Source organism: Myotis myotis, unplaced genomic scaffold (assembly GCF_014108235.1).
Source record: "Myotis myotis isolate mMyoMyo1 unplaced genomic scaffold, mMyoMyo1.p scaffold_m19_p_13, whole genome shotgun sequence".
Classification (NCBI taxonomy): Eukaryota; Metazoa; Chordata; class Mammalia; order Chiroptera; family Vespertilionidae; genus Myotis; species Myotis myotis.
The window spans coordinates 20,935,133-20,950,994 of NW_023416317.1; positions in this window are offsets into that span (position 1 = coordinate 20,935,133).

The following is a 15,862-nucleotide window of genomic DNA, read 5'->3' on the forward strand; positions in this document are numbered from 1 at the left end:
TCCTTTCATTGGTTATTTTACTTTTCAATCTCTTTATTCCCTAGAAGGGTTTTTCTCCTAAGACTATGTGTCCCACTGATGCAAGTGGGCAAACTATTCAGAAATGTCCTTTCTTGTGAAATGCACGAGGAATGGCCACCAGCAAGCAGCAAGTATGTGAATTGATTCAAAAATACCTTTGAGCATCATTCATGATCAGAGAAAAATTGGGGTTCCATGTATCAGTCTGCCACAATTGCAGAAAACAGACACAGGCTCAGCTCTGCCGTTTATCTAGCCATCTCGTCTACCTGTTTAGGTCACTGATCCCATTGGGTTGAATCTGAACAAGCCCTAGAACTCTCTGAGATGTCAGCCACCCCCGTGGGGGCCTCACAATCCTGGCAGATGGGGCCGGGATTTGACAAGGCTCTGGCTTCAGAAACTCTTAATTAGCATAGCCAGCTACCCTGAGTCATGGATGTGTCTTCTCCCCCCTCGGGCTCTTGAACACACCGATTCTTTCTAAACCAAATAGATTCAACCTAGTGTCTCTCAGAAGGCGAGAGACTAGTAGAAAGAGAGTAGTCTCTGGGATATTGGAAATGTCAACTGCATTCACTGCAAAACCTCAAACCTACTCCCCTCCCAAAGCCCAAGATCTCATTTGTCTCTCTCCATCCATCAGATCAGGCTTCAGCTGGGTCTCCTGGCAGGATCCCAGGATCCATGGACTCCCCATTTCCTCTAGGTCTTCCTTAATATCACCCCAGTACTTAGCGCAGTGGCTCACACATAGTAAGGACTCGGTATTATTTGATTGCAGAGGGAAATGAATGAATGTGTTGAGACATTAAACAGGCCCCTCAAATGCTAGATGGCTGTGGAAGAATATAATACTTTTTGGCAAATATTCATTCCCTCCTCCTCTCACACAGAAGACATATACTTACTTCATGGCTGATGATAGGCTTGGTCATATGATTTTCTTTGTTTTCATGGAGCAGTTTATGCTTCCTTATCCCTTGGGAAAACTGGGCTTGACCATATAACTCACCTCATCCAGTGCATGTAAGCAGACTTGATGCAATAGAGATTGTGCAACACGACTTACCTTCTTATACTTCCATCATCACAATGATAAGAACTCCCACTCCCCAAGGTAGCTGCTGCTCCTCTAGTCTTGGATCTGGAATGAACACATGTAGAGCAACCCTGAGCTCAGTCTACAGTAAGGAGTCAAGCCGAGCTGGGTCTGCACCTTGAAGCACAGCCACCCAGCTAGCCCAGCCTAGAATAGTCATCCATCAGGTAATGCATCTACAGGTAAGCAAGAATAAATGGGTGGTATAGAAAATCACAGAGGTTAGAGTGATTGGTTATGCAGCATTATTGTCATACTAGATAACAGATACATCCACTACCACCAGCAACAACAGCACTGTCACTGTTATTGCTATCATCATGAGACAGACCCCAAGCACACGACATTGTCCATTTGCCGAAGCTATGCTTGTGCTGGAAGGACAGAGTGCATCGTGACAGCCCTGGTGCCTAAGTGGAAGACACCTGGAGATGCTGGAGAAGGGAAGACATTGCTTGTTGAGCCCACAAAGGTCTGGGGGATCTGCCCTGAAGGTAACAGGTATCAATCAAGAAAATCCTCTCTCAGCTGAAGAAGAGAAACACACCCTGTATCTCCTTTGCACCCTCACATGAAGTGAAGAAATCAACTCAGTTCCTTTTTAAAAAAATAATAATTTCAAAAGGTCCTCACAGATCTGAGTGGGCACAACCAGCTTAACAATAGCTGCTAACAGCATTATGATGCAAATGCAGTCATCTCTCAGGGTCCTTGACCTTCAGGAGTGGTGACCAATGCAAGCCCAAACCCCCATCCTTCCAATCAGCATTGGCGGAGGCTAAAATACAGCCTTGTACAAACATTTCTTGTCTTTTCCCTGAGAAGTTTCTAAAAAAAGAAAAAAGAAAGAGCAAAGCGAAGAAAACAGCTTTTTGTTTGAATTTCCTGGAACAGTCATTTGGTGAAGCAAGCATCACTGGGTCTTGTAAACACACAAAATTCATTTAAGTGATCTCTGACTGTTCAGAGAAATTGGAATCTGAAGGCTTGTAGCAAATTGTCCCAAATGGATCATGGAATGTGAAATGCACGCGATATAGACAAGATTGCCTTTATGACAACTCAGAGAGGAAAATAATTGGCTGGCGCTCTTAATGCTCTCGGGTAGGGTTCTGCTATCTGCCATCCTAATAAGTGAACCACCCCAAAGCTTGAGATAGAAGCAGCAGCTGGGATTCAGGAAGTTGGGGACAAGGATGTTTGGAGGGCACCCAAGAATGACGCGGACTCACTCAAGACTATGTGACAAAAGGTACTCTGACCATCTCACTCTTTCCCTCTTCACACACCTGCTTCTTTTTCCAGCTTTCAAAGAGGTGTCTGATTATGCCACAGAGACCAAACTGTGCCCCAGGAACACTGACCAGCATATGCCGGCTTACCCTAAGCATATCTACAAAGGTGCATGCCTCCTGACCTCTTTCCACCTCCTTCTTTCCATTCATTTGGTTCCTTCTCCCTGGGAAATCATCCGCCCCATAGTAGACACCTACCAAAACTTGAATGCCAGCCTGATCTCCCTGTTGAGCAAAACCCATGTGCCAAGTAACTGAACTTGGATATTTCACAGCTGTTCTGACTCAACATGACCCACGGAGGACTCATTAATTTCCCCAGATATATTTCTTCTCCTGCCTTCCCTTTATCGGGTAGAGAAATCAGCCCAAACTAAGAACCCGGATTCACTCTATACCCTTCTCTCCATCCCCAAGGCCAGGTGTGGGCCAAGAGCTGCAATTTCTACTCTGCTAGTTATATCAGCTATTCTTTCCAGCAAACTCCCCCTTCATTCATTTACCCAATATTTGTCGAGTCCCTATTCTATGCCAGGCTCTCTTCTAGGTGATTTAGGATATAATAGGGGGTGAAGAGGAGTCCAATATGACACCCCAAAATATGCCTCTTTGTCATAAAAATTATTTTGAGCTAGTTATTTTTTCTCATTTTTGTTTCGTTTTTCTTTTGATTTGGTTATTTTATTTTATATATATTTTTTATTGATTTCAGAGAGGAAGGGAGAGAGAGATGGAAATCTCAATGATGAAAGAGACTCATTGATTGTTTACCTCCTGCACGTCCCCCTCTAGGGGTTGAGCCCGCAACCCAGGTATGTGCCCTTGACTGGAATAGAACCCGAGACCTTTCAGTCGAAACCAGCTAGGGCTTGACTGGGTTGTTCTAAAAGAAACATGGCAGACATGGGAGAAGTAAAAGCCAAGTAAAAGCTAACTTTTGTAAGAGCATTTACACTGGTAACATGAATCTCCATTTGTAAACGTGTCCCCCACTCTGTGCCAGGAAGAAGAAAAAAAATTAAATCTCTAGAAATTTATCAGTGGAGAGCACAGAGCCTTAACTCTGCATAGCAACCATACCCTGGACTTACTGTGTTTTTCCTGGTAAATTCCCATAACGGTCTGGAAGCAATGGGGATGATGATGAAGGCAGAGCCAAAGGATTGGATAATTGGTTAAATGGGGAGGGGGTTGTTATGAAAGAACATCAAGGGCAGCTCAAAGGTTTCTTCCTGAACAACTGAAAGGAAGGAGTTGCATTTGAGGTGGGGGAGTCAGCGGAAGGAGTAGGGTTAGAGGGGAAGATCAGTAGTTCTGTCTTGGACATGTGGAGTTTGAGATGGTTTTGAGACATCTGAGTAGGACGGTGAGTGGGCAATTGGATAAAAGAGACTGGAATTGGGGAGAGAGAATCAGGCTAGAGACATGTCCCTGGGGCAGGTCCACATCATCACTCACCTGCATTATTGCACTGATACCTACCAGAGAGGTATTTCTAAAACCAGAATCAGTTCCATTTGGCACCAGTTTAAAAAAACAACAAACCTGTGATATCCCATTAAATATCAAATCCAATGCTTCTGCACAGCATGGCGCTCCAGTCTGCATTTCAGTCTCTCTTAGCCCCAACCAAATGGAGAGGATACACTAGCTCCTGGACTAACCCACAGTCTTGGGTTGTCAAGCACCCCCAAGCACTTGAAGTCTCCCAGCCTGGATGATCATGCCTCCTTTGGACCTCTGCAAAGTCCACTCCTCCTCAAAGTCCTAATTCAAATGCCACCTCCCTGCTAGGTGTTGCTCTGTCCCTTCCAATGGAAGTATTGCTCTTCTTTTCCTTCCATTTTTCCATTGTCCTTTATACATTCCTCTACTGGTAACATCTACCATGTGGCCATACATCCTCCCCTCTTTCACTAACCCACTGTGGATGAAAAAAGGGGGGTTCTATGGGAAGTAACCTCACAAGGTGATCTGATCATAAATTCCTAACTGGGCAGGTCACGGTGGCTAGTCACACCTCAGGCATATAATTCCTTAGTAAAAGGGTTATCTTCGCCTTAAGCAAGCCCTGTGCATTGTTTCTGGGCATCCATCTAGGTTGCACAGCTTTGAAGTATCAGAAGGAATACCCCTCCAATGGGTTATTAACCCTCAAGGGAGCATATAATCTTGTTAACTGTCCTGGTAATCCAATCCCCACCTTGCTTTCTCCAATCTTCCTCACATCTCCTCCTCAATTTCAAGTGAAGAAAGGAAGCTGCAAAACTGTTCTTCTCCGGAGCATTTAAGATCTTGTTCCCTGGCATATGCCATCAGTTTGGCTCAAATAAACTCTTATAAAAATAATCTAGATGATTGGGCATTTCTTACATCAGCACCACCGACTAAATGCCACTTTATTCACCTCTGAGTCAGTGGCTAGCGTTGTGCCCAGAGCGAGTGCAGAGGTTTGCAATGAACCAGAATCAACTCAGCTCTCTGCCAGTATTGGCATAAGCTGGGGTCCTGGGGATGTGAGAGAAGGAGTGAGGAGTGACACTGTCCATCCACTGGGGAAACCAGGGGCTGTCGGTCAGAGCGAGAGGGCCCCCCTCCAGGTGGGTGACAGTCTCTCTCTTGCTAGTAGCAGCTCCTCTTCCCCTCCCTCCTATGGGATCCTGGCAGAGAAGGGCAGCAGAGGTAACAGGCTTGAGTCCTGGCAGTAGGGCTTTTGTTTAGCCATAAAGAATGTCCTCATTAAAGGGAGAAATGAGACGGAACTTGCAGAGAAACATTAGGGCAGTAGACAACTGTTCTCTACATTCATCAGGCGCCGGGACATCAGCAGGCACCTCAATTCATCACACTTTCTTCCCTCATGTATTTACAAGGCAGCCACGGGTCCTGGATGTGCAGTTTATTAAGAGACACACCTCACCCCCGGGGCCACACTCACGCCCCTTCGCCTGCCTTCCCTCGGCCAACTTCAGAGATCCTCCAACGTTAGAGCTGGAGGCCTCCAGTCCCAGTTCAGCCCCTCCTGCAAAGAAAGGTCTTTTGGAAACTTAGCACTTTTAAATTAAAGCAAAATTCTTCTCAGTTGAATGGAAGATGAGAGGAGAGAAGCCCGTCTTTATCCGCATTGTAGAATTCTCACCTCCTACCACAGAAATAAGCAGCCACAAACTCCTCTTCCCTGGGACTCAGGGCTAATTCCTGACTACTAGGAACAGCAAGGCCCACAGGAGGCTTTGAGTCCTCAATACCATGAAGGAGGCTCTTTGGGGGAAAACCAAAACAAGAGGGACTTAGGGATGGATTTTTTCTTCAGGAGGTTTTAGGTCTTAATTGCTTCTAAGGAAAACAGAACAATGATCAGCGATGCTCAAATGTGAGTTTGATACGAAAATAAAAATCTAAGACTCAAATAGTACAAAGAGGTGTCACCCCATGAGGGAGGCCCAGGAAATTTTACTTGTTTCCTCTCCTGTCCCCAGCCTCCAGAATGTCACCTAGCACAGAGGAAGCATGCCAGAAACCTTTGTTTAATAACCAATGGATCAGCCTGGACAGTGTTGCTCAGTGGTTGAGCATCAACTTATGAACCAGGAGGTCACAGAGTAATGCCTGGGTTGCAGGCTCCATCTGCAGTATGGGGTGTGCAGGAGGCAGCCAATCAATGATTCTCTCTCACCATTGATGTTTTTATCTCTCCGTGTCTCTACTTTCCTCTCTGACATCAATAATAAAAATATATTTTTAAAAAATAAGTAAACAATGGATCAGGGACTTAATAATCAAAGGCAAATGGAAGAAGGAGAGCTCAAAGATCAGAAGTGATGATGAGGAGCAAAGAAGTCCTTGTACATTTTAATCTGGTAAAACTTTAAAAATATGACTGAGCAAAATAAGGTATCCTGGCATCTAGGGGTTTTGTGTTGAATGTGTGTGCAGATAGAAAAGCACGGCTAATGGAATGATTTAGCTAAATATTTACCACAGGTAGAAATTCAGAAATATGCTGGTCTCTCTTCTCCTTCTCTTCTTTTCCTCCCTCTGCCTCTCTCTCCACCTTCTTCCTCCTTTTTCTTTTTTTAAATGTGTTTTTATTGATTTGAGAGAGAGAAACAGTAAGAGAGAGAAACATCGACTGATTACCTCCAGTATGCACCCAGACCAGGGATCAAACCTGCAACCCCAGGCATGTGCCCTGACTGGGAGTTGAACCAACTTTGTTGGTGCACAGGTTGACACTCAACAACCAACTGAGCCACACCAGCCCTCTTCCTTCTTTTTCATTTCTGTCTACCTCTGTCTGTCCCTCTTTCCCAGTCTGTCTCTCATACACACACGTGCGTGCGCACACACACACACACACACACACACACACACTAGTTCATAGGCCACCTGCCACTAAATGTTGTGGTTTTAATCTCTGTGCTGAGTCCTCTTTATCAAGATCTTTTCATCTCTCTTCTGTAATAGCTTCCTGCCTACAGTCTCTCACGGGCTCATCCTTTCTCTACTCTGCTGCCAAAGTGATCCGACCATATCTCTTGCCTCCTTACAGACCATAATGGCTCCTGCCTGCCTAAAGCACAAAGTTTAGGCAGGTTTGGGTGGCATTCAACACCTCACCAGCTTCACCTCCAGATAACTCTGAGCACACCTCGCCCTGAATGTGAACTGTTGCAGGCCTCTCCCCCTTCTGCTTGGCAAGCCCCAGCCATTTTTCAAGGTCCAGATGTCTTCAGGAGGTAGTGATAAGGGAAAAGATTAAAAAACTAAATCTCTAAACTCTTAGGCCAGCCAGTATCCCTAAGAACAAAAGGCCATTATCTGCATTTGTCCAAAAGCCTGAAAGAATCGCTGGTTTAAATACATACAAGCTTTTAGTCCCTGGTGGGGTTGAGTCCCACGTTTCTGTAGTTGGCCAACATGTGACCAGAGTATCTTAGTAACAAGTGGTATCACCGCTGAATCTATTTAGGCATCTTATTTGTCTTTGGTTTTGTGAGTTCTTAATTGTTTCGTTTCCTTCAAGGATTGAGACTCCCAATTGTTGCCATCTTAATGAATTATCTCTCTCCATCAGTGATGGTTAGAATAAATTAGGATTATATAATATAGTATGAGCAGTTTGAAATCCATTTCACTCAATTTGTTTATTCCTACAAAATTAAAGACAGGAACTTTCAGAAAGATAATAAACTGAATATTTAGCGCTGTCTCTTTCCATCTCAGAGGCGATATGCCAAGGATGACAGCCAGGTTTGGAGACAGTCCAATGGCAAGTTCTTTTCTCGGTGCCAGGGAGTTGTCCTCAGCCCTCTCAATCACGGACAACATGAAAAGTCAATAAAAGAAACTTCAAAAAGGTATGAAAAAGCCACTGTCAGGCTCAGCAAAAATAAGTTTAAAAAATCAACTCTGAAAAAGTCTTCTCTTTAAACGCAGTCAAAACCATTTCAACAGGAAAAAAAAATCATATCCTATTTTAAGCTGAATGTCAAACCCTCTAAGGTAATTAATTGGTAATATTAAATATGTGATGCCAAATTACTTTTTAATTGCATCTAGATTTCAAGGAATTTGAAATCAGTTAAAAGATATTAGAAGGAGGGGAGTAAATCTCATGATCAGAAAAATTATTGTGATAGGGAAAGATAAAAGTAGTAACTTCTATTCAATATATTCATTCTGCTCACAGAAGGAGGAAGCCTCAGTAATTCTCTCCCTCACATGAGTAAAAGGCAAGCGCTTAAGGCCTGGGAATCTGAGGGCTTTCCAGAGTAGAGAAGGTAGAAACCACAGACACAGTTCTTACCCCAGAACAACCAACTGGGGGACACTCCTGGCTCCAGTGATACTCCTGGCCCTAGTGATACTCCTGGCCCTAGTGGTACTCCTAGCCCCAGTGAGACTCCTGGCCTGAGTGAAACCCACAGGGAAACCCAGAGACCTTCTCTTTTTAGGTGCAAAACAAAAACTAATGCTAGTCCCCTTGGTCTTGATGCAAACCCTCCTGGATGAAGCAGTGATTGAGACCATGTGAACCATGGATGATCAGTAGTTGTTTGTGCCAAATGTTTTCATCCCTTGAGATCATGCACAAAAGGCTAAGTCAGAATGTGGCATTTTGAAAGCTGCTAAGATAATGCCAGGGAGAGGCTGGAAGTCCAAGATCAAGGGGCCAGCACGGCCAGTTCCTGGTGAGAGCTCTCCTGCTGGCTCACAGTCAGTCACCTTCTCTCTGTGTCCACATGAAGTGCAGAGAGAGCAAGCTTTCTGGTATCTCTTCTTCCAAGAACACTAATGCTATCTGATCAGGGCTCCACCTCATGACCCTAATTACTTCCCAAATACCCCATCTCCAGCCCTGGCCAGTGTGGCTCAGTTGGTTAGGTGTCGTCTTGTGCATTGAAAGGCTGCAGGTTCAATTCCCAGTCAGGTCACATGCCTGGATTGTGGGCTCAGTCCCCAGAAGGGGGCGTGCAGGAGGCAGCCAATCGATGTTTTTCTCTCTCCCTTCCCCTCTCTCTACAAACACTATTAAAAATCTTTAAAAAAAAAAAAAAGCCCTAACTGGTTTGGCTCAGTGGATAGAGCGTCGGCCTGCAGACTCAAGGGTCCCACGTTCGATTCCAGTCAAGGGCATGTACCCTGGTTGCAGGCACATCCCCAGTAGGGGGTGTGCAAGAGGCAGCTGATCGATGTTTCTCTCTCATGGATGTTTCTAACTCTCTATCCCTCTCCCTTCTTCTCTGTAAGAAATCAATAAAATATATTTTTTTTTTAAAAAAAGAGACCCCATCTCCCAATACCATAATATTTCGGGGTAGGGCTTCAAGATATGAATTTTAGGGGGGCACAATTCAGTCCATAGTGAGTGTATGCATGTTAAGTTGCATCTTAAGAAGATATTTGATCCCATCAAGCATATTTACCTTAAAAATATGGCCTAGTTAAGAGGATTAGCTCTTAACACTCCATATAGTTTTATGTCCAACCTTTTATCAGAAATGAGCAGATGTGGAGGGTTGAGGATGGAACCTGGCAGGAGAGAGCGCTTTGCCCTCTGTACCCAGGAAGACACAGAATGAAAACCAAGTAGGCTCACTAAGGACGTACAGAGGGTGATACAGAAGCCTCGCTGCCGTGGGCTCTGATTTCCCCTCCTATCAAAGGGAAGAAAACTGCCCTATGACACTTAAGTAAAATGCCATCTGTGCTGTTGCTTCTGGAAATTGCTTAATTGAAAATACACCAGGAAACAAAATGAAGTGTGCTTCTCATTCACACAGCTCGGTCCCACCTCAGGAGTCGCAAAGACACAGGGAGCATGCATTACGCCGAAACTGGGAAGCTCAAGCTCTTCTTCCTGCCTCAGATTGGATTACCAACGTTTGAAATATCGCACTGCAGACATGAGCCAATCTAGCAAACCCACGGCTTGGTTACCACCTGGCTTGAAAAGCGTCGCTGCCCTGGGTTCTTTCCACTCCTAGCCGTGCTCGCAGGTAGAACATTGAAGGTGTAATGTATTTCCCTTAACATATTTTCCCAAAGTTCCATAAAGGTCCATCTTCTCAGAAAGGCAACATGTGTTTTCTCAGAACTGAAGGCAAAGTTACATGCAAAGAGAAATTAACAGGATGGAAACCATCTAGAAAATAACATACAAGCTTGTTCTATTGCAACTCACTCCTGAATTCCATGGAAACTGACAAGCCTAAGATCAATACTCCATCAGCCCAGACCATCTCGCCACCTTGAGAATCACCTGGCCACATGCCCCCTGCTATACAATACGCAGCTATTGACCCAGGCGTGCCTGCAGCAGATATGGCCACGCTCCCCTCTGGTAATGTGGTCCCTCCTGATAACCCAGGCTTGGCAGCCAGAACGATCTCTTATCAGTTCATTATCTGCGGGGTAGAGAGTTCTGTAACAGCACAATGGGTGCTTCAAAATAACACGGAGTCATTCAAATCAAGTTTTCAGACCCTTAGAATTCCAAGGTTCTCTGATTCTATTCTACAAAGTACTTACTTTAATCTTCAGCTGCACTACCAAGAAATTGAATATTTTGATTTGTGATTTCGAAGGTTCATCCCCAGGGTTTTAAAGCTTCAATGCTGGGAAGAGGTGATGTCTTTTTCTTTCCCATGGGCATGTTTCTATTTGCAGCCATGCATGCTACCCACTGGCAAGCCATGGCACAAATTATTTTAAAAAATAGAAAATGAGAAAGTTGTTTTTTTAAGTGCAGTATTAAGTACTGTAACCAAGTTTTCAGGGAAATAATAGCTATGTGTATGTTGCACGTACTATGGGGAGGTAATCAAGCGACAGAGGAGGGAGGGGAGAGGGGAAGGACTTCAGTGCTGTTTCTCTGCAAAGCCCCTCCCAGAGACGTGGCCTCTGGTGACAAAGAGCCAAAAGGGTGTCTTCCCACTAGTCTTAAGCTTGGCCTTGACTCCTGCACCCATCCCCTTCCCCCCAATTAGTGTCTGGCTCACTCATTCACTTCTTATCTATGAGCTAATCTCATCTAATGCCCATGGATCTACATTCTGCTTGCCTCTGCAGAGCCTGCACCCCACCCCCCTATGTCCCTGTCTGGTCCCTGTCTCTCCAGGGTCTAAGGCAGTCAGAGCAGTATACCTGGGGCAGGCCCCCAGGCCCCTCGAGTGGGTCAAGCTGACTGCACGTGATCACATCAGCAATTATGTCACTGTCACCAACTCTGGGAAGAATTACTCCACCCACTTCTCCCAACAAAGGAATCTTACACTGATAGTCAAGTACAGGAAGTGGGCAATGCGACCCATGCCAGCAGTTTGCAGCCATCTAGTAAACCTTATCTTCCCTAAACCAGGGATGCTCAAGAGTAAATAGTTTACACTCCTCCTCCCAACCAGAGGGTAAATAGCTTAAATCACCCTACTCAGGGAGACAGGTAGCAGAAATGTAATTAGTGCCATTTGCCAGCAAGGACAGATGAAGTAAGAGAATAAATCTCATTTTGGTACATCAGCATAAAGGGGATGAGTATTCTATTGAAATCCTCCTCTAAGGCCTCCCCTAAACGCCCAGCCTCTAAAACCCCTCAAAAGGAAGGTCCCGGGAGAGCTCTCCCTCAGGGGAGCATGCCCTTGCCTTCCCCTCCCCTCTCCTTCCCCCACAGGCGTGCACCTCCTAAAATCCAAGGGACCCATGAGGCTAGCAGCCAGTGCAGTGGCAGTTCCTCCCAGGCAACCCCCTGAACCTGCCCCAAGGCCCCCTTTTCTCTGACTTTTTAGTGAGCCAAAGCAGCCCAGCCTGGGCTTATTTCCCTGCCAAGTTCTTCTCCTATTATGCAAGGCCCCTCCTTGTGTCCTTGTCCCCAGCTTTACTAAGCATCCTCTAAAATTCACCTGGACTCGTGTTATGACGTTTTCCCTGCACAAAGTCAAGAACCCACACAGTACCAGCCAGCTCTAGGCAGGCCTGCTAGGGTCAGATCCCCTGTCCAGTATCAGTTGGATTAGATGACTTTTGCTCTCTCCTATTTCTGAAATTCTGTGATTCTAAGAGAAATTCATGGAAAAACCTAACCCAAGGTTTCTGAGCAAGGACCAATGTAACTTCTAAATGAGAGAGCTCCCCCTACTGGACATACACCTTTTCATCTTTGAATTTTGCTGTTTCATCAGCTCTTGCAACCAGGAGGCAGCAGCCTACCTTCTCCTACCAACTTTTTCTAGATTCAGAAGAAGCCACTAGAGCCCGCATGCCCACCCTGGTTTGAGAATCAGCTGTGGGAAAGTAACATTGTCATAAGCAGGGAAAAGACCACTGGTCAGCAGGAGTCTGTGTCATCATCTACAGCAAGCATGTCAAACTCGCGGCCCGTGGGCTGCATGTGGCCCACAATGAATAGTTTGGCGGCCCAGCCAATATAACGGTATGTAAGAAACATTTTAATAAACATTTCGTAACTTAATTTTTACAATATCCTGTTATACATAATTATTAACAACAAACTACAACATTCGTTAATGACTGATTACTATAATTGTGTGCATTCATCTCCCTTATACGTCTTAAGCGCAGGCACACCATTTCTCTCCACTAATACTAGCAGCGAATATTTTAGCAGCTGATTGCCACTAGTCCTGTACTGACTTGTTTGGTGTGCGCAACAGGAAATATTTCACTTTTGGAGAACAAGAAAAATAGGTTTATTTGCGTTATGCTTATTAATTTGTGCAGTTATTCGGTGTCTGGTAAGTTAATGTTCAAGAAAAAGTATGAATTTTTACTAAAGTGTTCTATTATTTTATGTTAATGATGACTCATTTATTTCAGCCCTTTGTATTCAATATGTCACTATTGAAATAAACCTACCTTTCTATGAAAATTGAAGCTTTTGTTTTTTTACGGCCCACATCAACTTAACCTTGTTTATTTGGCCTGTGGTAGCCTTTGAACTGTCTGCACTGAACACCTACCACACACATGGAGGACATGATGCTGAGACGTGAACACAGACCAGTGCTGAGAAGTACGGGACCCTAAAAACATATATGACACGGATTTATGACCTGTGTGTGTGAGTGACACAGGGCCCATGGTCCAGGATGCCTTCCAGGAAAAACTGACTTTCTGGGCCGATGTCTGAAGGATGAATGGAACAGAGTAGGTGCTCACTATTTGTAAAAATTAAATAACTAAGCCACCTAGCCCATCATTTTATTTCAGTTACTCAGTGTTTTTTTTTGTCTGCCTGCTCCTGGAAAGACTGTGGGTGCTCTGAGGACAGGTACCACAGCTTGTATAATACCTGCTGGCCCTTAAACTGAGTTATTTAAACAGAGGAAACCAAGTGATTTCAGTCTCTACATCAAACTGAGTAGCTGAGTGTTATACTGGAAACCTGTGCTGCCTATTTTCACCAATATCACATTGACTTGGAAGTAATTGAAATGTTAGTGGCATTTAAAATTTCATCTCCAAATGTGACTCATTGGCATCACATTTAAAAGAGCTTTGATAATGGGGACCCTTCCATACCCATTTTTTAAAAATATATATTTTATTGATTTTTTACAGAGAGGAAGGGAGCGGGGATAGTTAGTTAGAAACATCGATCAGCTGCCTCCTCTACACCCCCTATGGGGATGTGCCCACAACCAAGGCACATGCCCCTGACCAGAATCGAACCTGGGACCCTTCAGTCCGCAGGCCGACACTCCATCCACTGAGCCAAACCGGTCAGGGCTCCATACCCATTTTGAGGGGATAATGCATGAGACTCATGAGTAGCCAATGGGGTGGGAGGGAGTTAAGAACAATGACTGTTAACCTATGCAGCAAAGGTACAGACAATAGCTGCTTTAATGAGAAGGAATGGAAGAAAACACACTTATTGAGCACCTTCATTCATGCAGACATAGGTCTGCCCACTGCATTTTGTCCTTATGGAAACCATGTGAAATGGATTTGGTCAATTTTGGTAAATTGACATACATTAGGCCTGGGTCACAATGATTGTATAATAACAACAATTACATTTCTGTCAGCCTCCTCCAATTATAAAGTGACAAAAACAGATTTTGAGCCATTGCCATGCACCAGACTTAGGCACAGTAGTCTATATAACAGCATCATTGACTTACTCCTGGGTACCACAATGATCCTTCCTTAACTGGGGCTCTAAGGGATTCCATAGCCTGCCTGGAGTCACACAGCTGTAGGCAGGTGGAGGCAGGACTCTGCATCGGACCATCTGACTCAAAGGCCAGGTTCCTGGCCACATGCTACAGTGTCCTGAGCACCCAGACAGGTCTGGAGGACTAAGGAGGCTTGGAGCCATGGGAAGTCATTCACAGGGAAACCTTGTTTTTAGCCCGTCATAACCCCATCCCATGGCCTGTGCAGAAAGCTAAACACAAAATAGTCACCCTTCTGCTCAGACAGGAAGGGAAGGGGTGAATTTGTTTTCGGAACCTCAGCTTTATCAAATTCTAATGGGAGAATATGAACTTTGTAGATTATGTCTATGTAAATAAAATGCTCTGGGTTCCTGCCATTGAACTTTTAGGCTCATTGCCATCACTGACTCCTTCACCGTGTCCTCTTAAAGCAGGACTTGGCTAGAAGGACACAACCAGGAGGGAAGTTTAAACTATAAGATCAGGGGACAAGCCCCAGAGCTTAAACAAGGAGCTTGAAAGCTCTTTACCGTCTGCCCCTCCAAACCAACCCAGATTCGCCTGTGTGAACTCTACCTGGCCATGCCTGTTCCACGCTCTCGGACTTGACCCCATACTCACCTCCTAGGACACTTGGCGTATTCCTCAGGGGCAGAGGCTGTGCTTCATTCATTTCTATGATCCCCAGTGGCCAGCCCAGGGGCTCATCCAGAACACACGCTCAGAATAAGTTAGCTGCTATGACTGTGCCCTGCTCTGCTCGGGCTGCCATAACAGAATGCTGCAGACTGGAAGGCTTCGACTGCAGACAGTTATCTCCCATGGTTCTGGAGGCTGGAAGTCCAAGATCAATATGCGTGCAGGGTTGACTTCTGATAAGGACTCTCTTCTTGCCTGCAGACACCACCTTTCACGGGTCCTCATATAGCATTACCTCTGTGCACACATGGAGAGAGCTCTGTTCTCTTCTTGTTAGAAGGCACCCATTTGAATGCAGTGGTTGGCAAACTCATTAGTCAACAGAGCCAAATATCAACAGTACTTCTTCAAAATAGACTCGCCCAGGCCGAAAACCGACTTCTGCGCATGGGCCACAAAGTTTCAATCGCACTGTACGTGCGCCTGCACGTGGTATTTTGTGGAAGAGCCACACTCAAGGGGCCCAAAAGCCGCATGTGGCTCGACCACGGAATTAGGGCCTTGCCGTTATGACCTCCTTTAACCTTAATTACCTCCTTAAAGGCCCATCTCCAAAGACAGTCACATTGGTGATTAGGGCTTCAACATATGGACCTTGGGGGAGGGGAGGACGACACCATTTAGTCCATAACAGACGCTATCACCAATTTCACCATCAGCTTACTTACTCATCTTTGTATTTCCAGTGCCAGTGCGGCCCCAGCACAGAATAGAAGCTCCGATGAGTGTTTAGTAAATTAAATCCCATTCCATGTACCTCCAGACTAGCTGCAATCAGTGTGAGCATCCCTGTGCCACACCAAAAAAAACAAAACACAAAAAAACACAGCCACAGAGCTTTAAAGATGTGAGTTTCCTGAGTCTGGAAGGTAATCATCTATTCTTTCAAGCTGGAGATATTTATGAAGGATGCAAAAATCGAAAATGAGAGCTGTCAAAAGAGAGAGAAAAATGAATGCAAATGAGGGGGTCAATCAATAGTCAATCAAAGTGTGCTAAGGGTGGGATTCAGAGGTGGTTGCAGCTGCTTTTCTATTGGCCCCAGACCTTAGGAGCTGAAGCAT